At 43.0% G+C, this 8319-nt stretch overlaps 1 long non-coding RNA gene across 1 annotated transcript in view; it reads right to left on the minus strand.

The window, feature by feature from the left end:
• The window catches only part of LOC138792491 (uncharacterized), a 128799-nt gene extending 124309 nt beyond the window's left edge, over nucleotides 1-4490 (minus strand). The window contains exon 1 of the long non-coding RNA XR_011363149.1: nucleotides 4306-4490. This is a non-coding gene — a long non-coding RNA (uncharacterized lncRNA). The remainder of the gene's footprint in view (nucleotides 1-4305) is intronic.
• Nucleotides 4491-8319: the final 3829 nt, after the last annotated feature.

Below are 8319 nucleotides of genomic sequence, written 5' to 3' on the forward strand. Positions count from 1 at the left end.
TCCGCATTCGCTCGCTAATTGCACACTGTTCCTTCTTTTGCTGGGATCTGATGGAGTAAACGATCAAAGTAACGATAGTAACTAATGACTATCGTTCTGTGTAATATGGTGAACGATTTCAGGTAATCAATTAACAATCTTGTTTGCTATCATGTATCATTAGTCATTAAAAAATTGCTCTGCTTAATGGGACCCTAATAGGTGTGGACTATGGTGCGGCATAGATCCACAGCCATAATGGCCTTACAGTCGTATACTTTTACAAAAGGATCCAAATGATTCCCAATTTGAGGGACCTTCTCTTTTTTTTTTTTTTTTTTTTTTATATATATATAAAGCATAGCAGCTTATACTTGTCAAAACGACACTTTTGGCACATGTCAACCCAAATATGCCTACAGGTGCTATACTGTCCATGCCTAGACCGATACACACACACATATATATATATATATATATTTTTTTTTTTATATATATATATATATATATATATATATATATATATATATATATATATATATATGGACAAGTTTAGAAGAACAGATACTCCTATAACCAATTAGAACTACAAGTGTTGTGAGTAGCTACTATATGTACACCAGGCTTTAATAACATGACACCTTCACTTTCAAAGCCCGCTTTTGGAAGGAAAAAAAAAAATCCCTTTCACTTGCCCATGGCATTTCGCCCTAGAAACCAGAATTTAATATTTTGTTTGGACAGTATAACTATTTTACCTGATTCCAATGTGGCTGGAGGTAAGAATGAGAAGTTGTTACATTAGCGTTCCCTTAAGAGCGGTTTGCTCTACACAGTGTCCCTATTTTCAGGACATTGTGAAATCAGCGACATTGTTGCTATATTTAATAAGTCTTCAGCGATGACACAGATGGAATCAGAGCAATAACTTTTAATTGCCTGGCTTTTACGAGCCCCCTTTCATAGTGTATGCACCTGTGTTTGTAGCTCCCTATAGTAAGCGGTACAGGTACATCTGTATGAGGCTACCTGCCAATGAAGTCTATCCAGCTAATATTACGTGTGATTTCTGCACAGCGGCCTGCAGAAACAATTGAGTCGCATTCAGACGCTGCACCCTGGTCATTTTACAAGCCTTCACATTCGCCCTCAATGGATTACAGAGAAATTTGCTCCACTGGCAGGAAATTGCCATTTTAACCCTTGGGCTACTGGTTGTGACACTAACTGGTTTTGTTTAGTACTTAAGTCGATCTAATAGGAAAGCTCTTAAAGCGCTTTACCAGGTTCTTGTAAAATCCATTATACTCTAACCCCAACCTAAGTCATATACGGACATGTTGGCAGTTGTTGGGCTGGACCTCATGGACTTGTAGAAGGTGGTGGTGTTCTACCCCTTGGTGCCAACCACCACCCTGTTACCAAGACGCTCTATCCCCCAGACTGTATTTTTGTGGGAGACTGCGATGCTAGGGCTTTGACAGGTTGCAAGGTCTCCAATCTCATGTAGTAACAATGGTGCAGCAAGTTACAATACTACTTCATCATACAAGCTGCTGTGTGATGATCACATTTCATGGCAGAACAAAGTCAATACATTACATCATACATCTCTGCAGCCTGGTGATCACACAGGGCAGAAGCACATAGAGAACACAGGAAAATCACTCAAATCAAATTTTTTTGCAGCTCCAAACACTAATCTAGTTGTAGGTTTATTATAGGTTTCTTTTATGCAACAATCTCACATCATGAACGTGTGAAGAGCAGCAGCGTGTTAATGGGATGTCAGTCTTTTCAATTACTTTGTTTACAGTAAAAACATTAATTATAAATTACTTATATTGTTTTTGACACTTTGTGTCCCACTATACTGTCTTTAAAAGGGTCTAGAAAAGTGGATGTCAATGAACAAATAAAATGTAAGAAATATTGCCATAAAGCAGCGATGGGGAATCCTCGGTCCTCCAGCTGTTGCAAAACTACAATCCCCATCATGCCTGGACAGCCAAAGGCTGTCCAGGCTCCAGGCACGGTAGGAATTGTAATATATATATCTCTCAAATATATAGCAAGGGCAATAAATTATGGTATAGTGTTCACCACTGAAAAATACAAACTGGATTTGGCACAATTTCTGCTTGGTGTAGTTGTATCACGTATAACTTTAGGCCTCCAATACATCTGCCGCAGTATGTGAGAATATATACTCAATCTAGGGGATAGAGGGGATCTGGGGTTTCTCCCTTCTTCCTTACACTCCACACACATGCTAATAGGTCAATCTGCCTCCTCAGAATGAAATTAGCCCCAATGTGCAAGCCTGGGAGAATAATTAGATTATAATCCCCATGGGGTTCAGTGACTGACGGCAGAGAATACAATCTGGGGGCCATTCGTCAATACTACCCAACAAAGTGGAGCATTGTTCAGAACGATCAGAGCAGCCATGGAGCACAAGATTTCCCTAAGTGTTCTATTGGGGTGACGTCACACAGGGCACTATTTTGCAATAGTCCATGTGTGTATATATATATATATATATATATATACACACACACACACACACACACTACTTCCCTACTTGCAAAGGAAGAGCTGCCATTTGAGGTCCCTGAAAGTGACATATGCCAATTTATGGCTAGTGATATACAGACACATAAGGTCCAGGTCCACATATATACACTGCATACGGTTCTGTTTTTTTTGTGTGCAAAAACAGTCGTAAAAAAAAAAAAAAAAAAAAACACACGCTGTCATCGAGCATTATTATACTTTCTACTACAACAGTTTTAAAGTTAGATAGGAGAATTCTGCAGGACAAGGTCTCCATTCAAGCGTTAGGCCAGGGCTAGGGAACCTTGGCTCTCCAGCAGTCCATCCGAACCCGAACTTTTGGCATTTGATTAGCAGTGGCTGCTGAACTTGGATAAAGCCCTAAGGCTATGTGGAAAACATGGATATAGTCATTGGCTGTATCCATGTTTTCCAGACAACCTTAGAGCTTTATCCAAGTTCTGCAGTCCCCGCTAATCAAATGCCGAACGTTCGGGTTCGGATCGACTCAAACCCGAACCCGGTTCGCTCATCTTAATTCCCTACCCCTATATCAGGCTATGTTCACATCTATGCTGGAGCAAAAAATAAGGGTGTAAGGAGCTAGCAGATTCACTGGATGACTGACAGAAGTCGACGGACCCCTCTGACTATAATTGGGTCCATCAGGTTTCCAGAAGTCCGATGCAGATGTGACCATAGCCGTACAAGTGACATGCCAGATGCCAAGAGCAATCCCTCCGACAATGGGATCAGTTCCCCAGACTGACCTATATACTAGAGCATATCCTCGTATACCATACATGTAAAGAGAACTACCCGCCAAAGGACAGAAGAAAAGTTACATTTTGTGTCTCTTGCTAAAACCTTGTCCTTTCTTTCGATCAGTTCTTTTTCGCACTTGCCTCCATTGAAAGGACAAGAGAAATAGATGGCACAAACTAGATTCCAGATTGTTGCACATCTCACGCATGTCCCTTTAAGTGAATAAAAAAATAGGGCTGGCCGAGGAAGGGGTACAATAATCTGTGCCGGTCCACCTTAAGAAGATTAGGCAGTGTTTACCAATAATAAATAAACAGGGTCTCCCATGTCTCCTCCCCTGCAGGAGTTGTGGCTGTCATCCTCAGCATTGTCACTTCTGGGTCTCACATAAAGGGCTGGGGGGGCAGCGCAGCCGCTACTGTTGTCAAGGAGGCGATGACGTCACCCCTTGCTTAAATTAGCCCGTTGTCAGCCGCTGGCGACTTTTCCCTCTGGCAGCACGAGCTGTCAATCAGGTGACGTCACAATACGCCTGCTGTAACTGTAAACAGAAGGTTGTGTCGGTGTTGTGGCCGTTGTGGCCGTCGTGTCCCCGGGCTGCGCTGCCCCTCACACACCTGCCCGCCATCCCTCATCCTGCCAGCTATAAGGGACAATTCATTGAGAAGCACTGGCCGGGTGACGTAATGTCCCCAGTAGCAGCGCCTCCTCCAATGGTCGTGCGAGCTGGGGGAAAGACAAGTGGATGTTAACCCCTCAGCTGCCGGCAGGGATTGGGGGGAGCCCCGTTACCTGGCTATTACCTGGCTGCACTGCACGGCTGAGGGCGGCAATGACGCTGACGGGAAGCACCGAGCACTTTACTAGCCGGTGCACCCCCATAGCCGGGAGCGGAGGTAAACAAGCCGCGGCATGCTAACGCTCCATGTAGACAGAGCCCTGCGACAGCTCACCCCAGGCATGCTACCCATGTAACACGGAGAGAGACAGCAGAATGACACTTACTGGGGGGGAGCGCTCAGTCCTAGGGAGCCGGCTGTCCAATGGTAAGATCCCGTGGCCGGCATGTGTCCCTCTCCCCGGGCAGCCCCGCCGCCGGCACCGCACACTCGCCAAAGCTTCTAGGAAGTTGTCTTTGTTCCACTATTTATACATTGCGTCAACATTGCGAAGAGAAGGGGCGTGGCCACAACACAACACACAGCGCTGACTGAGAGCCGCGCCTCCCCCCCCCCCCAGCCGAGGATCACACGAGTCACGTGGTCGGGGATAACCGGCCCCGCCCACACCCCGCCCGCCTGTCACTAATGCCATACAAGAGGTGCGAGGCTCCGAGGAGGCACACTGCAACTCACTCAGGACTCTTACTGACAAACTCTCAATCAATTGCATACGGTGTACAAAATATATCCACTACTATAGTATAAGGTCTTCCCTACGGGAGGTTTGGGAGAACCGAACAAGCCACGCCCACCACGCAGATGCCACGCCCCCTGCCAGGCTTCCCTCACTCACTTTTTGCTTAGTTTTGCTTTGTTTGCCCTGACAGTTTATGCTCATCTTTTGTCCTCTATGATATTTTTTGAGTGTGTATTAGTGAGTTTTTTTCTAATTAGAAAACAAACATGGCCTTTTCAGCACTATTTTCAGTTATTTTTATGGGTTTTTTTTTACTTTTTTACTTTTTACATCTGAAAATGAGGCCCAGACATGGTGTGTGGACATAGCCCTGATGGTGTGTGATTAGCAGAGTATTCAGGACCCTGCAGTGACATATGGCCATGGGTGGTCCCACTGGGTGCTGTCACCAGGTAGCAGTCATTCTTCATTATATGTTTCATTGGCCAATCTGCTGCTTCTTACAGTGGGAATCTAACCTGCCATCATTGATATATGTGTCATATTCACCTTACAGGCAGTCACCATGAGCAGGGTCCCACTGTCCCAGTCACCCATACAGAGCTTGCATCTACTTTCTGCAGAACCAATCCTGTTCTCATACATGTAGTTAGATATATGTAGAAAGTTCTGCCGGGTGTGAAGATTTTTTAAATGGTATTTCCTAATTTATTGCTGTTGAAAAACTACAACTCCCATCATGCCCCGGCCACCTTTGGTTAGGAATGATGGGAGTTGTAGTTTTTCAACAGCTGGCCAGCCGCAGGTTGGGTAACACTGCTCTATCATGTAAATATTTCCATATGATGTGACATTGCTTCTATGGTACAAGTAGGACAGGATGGGACCCACTAAACCCCAGGATATCTACAAGTAAAGGGATCCGATGGACTATTATATATTTAATCGTAATTGAGTGTTTGAGGATTTGCAGACAGGTTGAATCTGACAAGTTTGAAAAAAGTCCAAGAAGTTTTGCTTCAGAGAGCTGGTCGTACACTAGAGAGCTGGTGGAAATGTGACCCCACAATGGCGGCCTTGCTTAGCCATCATTGTCAGCCCCTAGCCGTCCTATGTAAGTGTCCGGTATATAACGCTAAATGTCCCAGCTTCCTGATCCTCTGTGAGATTTACACAGTGGGATTATCTGCAGAAACTTTCATCTATATGTTCCATTTCAGTTTGTCACCACTTTAAAGATCTCTGTTTGCTGTCAGTGAATGAGGATGTTTTGTTGATGACTTTTTTTTGTAGTGACTTTATACTGAGTAGCGGGACATAATTGTACCCGATCGAGACAATTCTAGTAAGCTAAAAGAAACCCAACCTAGACTCCAAGTTTATACATTTCACCTACATCATAATAGATTATTAGGGACTGTTGTATTTAGATCACAGAGGGTTCCCTAGGCTGGATATTCTTCTATCCACTTCTCTGTCTTACACATATACAGATTTTCAGCTTTTCTATATGCTTTTCTAATGGATAGCAGAAAGCTGTAAACTTGTCTTAAAGGGAACCTGTCACATTTAAAACGCAGTCCAGCCTGCCAGCAGGATGTTATAGTGGGTGGAGGAGCTTAGCAGATTGATATATAGTTGTATGGTAAAAGTTGTGGGAAAATTTGTCATTTATTCATGTAAATCTCTAATAATTCTGAGCTAAAAAGTCAAATGGGCGGTCCTACTAAGTGATTGACAGCTCTGTATATGCATTCCTATACACAGATAGCTGTCAGTCACTTAGTAGCCCCGCCCACATGACTACTTGGCTCTGAATGGGCAGAGATTTACATAAATAAAAGACAAATTATCCTGATAATTTTCCCCACAAAATTATAAATCCATTTGCTGAACACAAATTGGACTACATTCCCTTTAAGGGGAGAAGTTACCTTTAAGTTTAATTTACATAACACCAGAAAATTCCTGGGTGGCACAGAAAAAGCAAAGTTTTCGATTTAGGGTCACTTGAATTTAGCATCTGAAGCAGTGAAGATTTTCTGTATAATTGCTCTTAAAGGTTTTCCTGCTGAGCACATATCTGGGGTCATACATTGGATGCGGCTGCATGTATATAACCACCCTAGTGTATATGCTTCTCAGAGTAGACTGCATACATTGATTTCTGTGTCTCCAGCCTGTCATTGGACCTTTATCAATAGCCGTGTCACCATGTGACCCCCATGCTACCTAGCCCTGCTATTAAACAGTAGTCTGGCCTAACAACCCCACCACCATGTTAAAAGGGATCTACCCCTCAAAGAAGACCCGCTCTCTGATCTCTTATTCTATCCGCTTTAGTAAAACATAACTTCCTGAGTCTTGATCACTTTTCTTAAAAATCTGACTCTGTACCATTGCTTCATTGTCATACAGATAAACATAAGGATGTCCATCCAAAAATGCATTAAAAGGCAAACTATATGAGAAGATGGACATTTGAAAGAAAAAAAAAAAAAAAAATATATATATATATATATATATATATATATATATATATATATTCTCTCTGAACATGGAGAGGATGAAGGGGAAGGAGGCGGATAATGCTGCAGTTTCTCTGCCTTTGCCTGAATGTGGGACTCATGCTGTGAGAGAGGAGGGAGAAGAAAAAGAAGAAGGGATTGAGGGATTTGATCAGAGCACAGTTCTCTAGGAGGAGCCCTGGAAAGGCCCATCTGCTCTGCCTAGTCAGACTGGATTTATACAAGGCAGAAACATTAAAGGGGTTATCCAGCGCTACAAAAACATGGCCACTTTCCCCCCTCTCTTGTCTCTAGCTCAGGTGTGGTTTGCAATTAAGCCCCATTTACTTCAATGGAACTAAGTTTGAAACCCCACCCAAACTGGAGACAAGAGAGTGGGAAAAGTGGCCATGTTTTTGTAGCGCTGGATAACCCTTTTAAACTAAACTTCATGTTTAAATTCTGCTCCATTTATCTGAACATTTGCAGAACTCCATGTACTTGTTGCAGAAACAAAGGTTTGGCATAGAATTTCAGGTGCAGAACGTCTACAAGGAAAATGCTGCATGTAAATTCATCCATAATATAGTGAAAACTAACATTGGCAGGCACTATGCACAGAGATGAGAATAACTGAAGGGTTCCATGCAACATTTCTGGCTGCATGACAGCTAATACACATCAGGCACGGCTAGGGGATTACAGGTACTTTTTATAGTCTAGCTTTGTAAATACCAACAGGTATGACTTAAAGGGGTTATCCAGCGCTACAAAAACATGGCCACTTTTCCTCCTGTCTTGTCTCCAGTTCAGGTGTGGTTTGCAATTAAGCTCCATTTACTTCAATGGAACTGAGTTTGAAATCTCACCCAATCTAGAGACAAGAGAGGGGAAAAAGTGGCCATGTTTTTGTAGCACTGGATAACCCCTTTAAACCTGTTATGCAATCACTCCATGTATTTGGAAAGCTGAAAAGTTTTGTAAGGTAAGAAATGATGAGGCAGATGGAGCACGCTACTGGATTTTGGACAAACAATCAGTGTTCACAATCAGTATTTATTGTTCATGACACTCTAGGCTATTTGGGAATATAGGTATATATTGTGTGACCTCAGCCATCAATAACACATCTGGGGACTATGCATTACCTGGG

The sequence above is a fragment of the Dendropsophus ebraccatus genome, chromosome 5, assembly GCF_027789765.1.
Source record: "Dendropsophus ebraccatus isolate aDenEbr1 chromosome 5, aDenEbr1.pat, whole genome shotgun sequence".
In the NCBI taxonomy this organism is placed as follows: Eukaryota; Metazoa; Chordata; class Amphibia; order Anura; family Hylidae; genus Dendropsophus; species Dendropsophus ebraccatus.